The 2,424-nt window shown below is 37.0% G+C and overlaps 1 pseudogene; it reads left to right on the top strand.

The window, feature by feature from the left end:
• The first annotated feature begins 625 nt into the window (after positions 1-625).
• LOC112201587 lies at positions 626-2,180 on the top strand (annotated as a pseudogene).
• The last annotated feature ends 244 nt before the right edge of the window (positions 2,181-2,424 follow it).

Genomic DNA, 2,424 nt, shown 5'->3' on the forward strand with positions numbered 1-2,424 from the left:
TTACTTGATGCAGATTAAGGTAATTGAAATTCCCAGAATTCAAAATTTCAATGCAGTTAATTGCTTCAACATGTAAATGATCTATGTATGGCTGCTCTGATACCAATTGTTATAAACAGTATGCTTAAGCAATCACAAACACATAATCTAGAACTATACTAGATCAAATCATGTTAATAGAATTACTGCAAATTAACTGGATGTAAGAATGAACTAGGGATTGAAGACTGCATATTAATCCTGAATCTGCAGAAAACTAAACATAAGAACATGAACCCATAAAACTTACTCGATGCACTCCTACTGTCCATGATAGCCTTCTCCTAATTTCACCCTTATGTTCTCTTAGTATATGAGACTAAAACGAGAACAACTCGTGCATTAGAAGGGACTAATCTGACATATATATACAGCAACCTTGCAAAGCAGTTCCATCCATAAAGAAACTGCTGCAATACCTTAACTGCCTATCAGCTTTAACTACTTGTCTAACTGCAACCCGATTTTGAATTCAAATAATAGATAAGTTTGTCTTAATATGATGTATATCATAAGCTTATACTATAGTCTACACTTAGATTAATTACATATATGAAGCATATATGCAGAATACAAACTCCAAATAATGTCTTGTTCCATAAGCAATGTTAATTTGCTTACATCATCATCAACTGGAAAAACAAGCAACATTCCTGTTCTAGGTTTCGTAACTGCTAGATACCCTTTTGTTGGCTCAGAAATCATAAAAGAAGCCATTCTCGATGTGATCAGAGTTGGCTACAGACATTTTGACACAGCCACTCTTTACCAGACGGAGCAGAGTCTCGGTGAAGCCATTTCGGAAGCTCTTTCTCTTGGCCTCATCGAATCCCGGCAAGACCTAGCTCTTCATCACTTCCAAGCTGTGGTGCAGTGATGCTCACCCCCACGTACCGTGTCTTACCTGCCATTCGCACTACGCTCAAGTAAAATAACTAGTACCATAGTTGAGTTAATCAGCATTAATTTGTGGAATTGATTGATAAGTTAACATGCACATATCCATATGCATATATATGTTCATGCAGGAACCTAGGACTGGAGTACCTTGATCTATATCTCATTCACTGGCCGGTCAGTGTGAAGCTGGGAAACTATGACTTTCAGTTTGACAAAGAGTACCTTCTTCCAATCGACTTCAAGGGTGTGTGGGAAGTCATGGAGGAATGCCAGAAGCTAGGCCTCACTAAATCTATAGGAGTTAGCAACTTCTCATGCAAAAAGATCCAGAACTTGCTAGCCACTGCTAAAATCCCTCCTGCAGTCAACCAAGTAACTATTGATCCGTTACATCTCTACATGATATGAAAAAATAGTTTAGATTCACATTATAGAACTGTTCATAGTAACAATTCACAATATTGACCCCTCCTGCAGTCACTCTATATATCTACATATATATATATATATATATCCATATATATATATGCTGGATCTGGCGGAGGTGTATTTAATTTTTCTAATATACGTAGCTCTTTATTTTTGGCTTTATTTTGCAAAATAATTCTTGTATGTAGAGGGTCTTAGAAACAAGTTCATTTCATTATTTCCTTCAGTCCAAAAATAAAAAAATCATTCTATTTCCTATATATTTCTATGTAGCGGTGAATGCTCTAATTGGTTATACATCAATTTGCAACTTTAGGTGGAGATGAACCCGCTTTGGCAGCGGAGAAAGCTAGGAGAGCAAAAGGAACACCTTGGGGATCAAATGGAGTCATGGAATCTGAGACGCTCACGCAGATTGCAGATGCGAAAGGGAAAACCCTTGCCCAGGTACGTTAGCTAATCTAGAGTAACGAAATTGTTTTTGTTAAACATTCAATGTGAACTTTGAGCGCATATAAGTTGTGATATGAAAGTTTGATGACTATATTTAGTTGAATTGATCGATTTGCAATTTTGCATGCATGTAGGTTTGTCTGAGGTGGGCATACGAGCAAGAGGTAAGTTTCGTGGTGAAAAGCTTCAGTAAGGAGAGGATTAGTGAAAATGGTGATATATTTGACTGGGAGCTTTGTCCAGAGGAGGTGGAGAAGATCAATCAAATTCCACAGAAAAGAGGATTTCCTGCATTCGACTTCGTTGCGGATCATGGCCCTTACAAGACTCTTGAGGAACTGTGGGATGGAGAGATTTAACAATCACAATTCACACTACATGCATGCATGAGTATAATTATATACGATACGACTCTTAATGCACTTTCATGTGCAAGCAATTAATAATCCCACCATGGCTCTAACTGGGAATTTAGTTATCTGCATCCTTTCTGAAATAAGATACCATGTATTTTTTTTTTAAGGTTATGTACACCAAATATCATATCGATCACTATATATATATATATGAGATGTCATGCATCAACCCAAACACGATAGTCAT

Source organism: Rosa chinensis, chromosome 5 (assembly GCF_002994745.2).
Source record: "Rosa chinensis cultivar Old Blush chromosome 5, RchiOBHm-V2, whole genome shotgun sequence".
Classification (NCBI taxonomy): Eukaryota; Viridiplantae; Streptophyta; class Magnoliopsida; order Rosales; family Rosaceae; genus Rosa; species Rosa chinensis.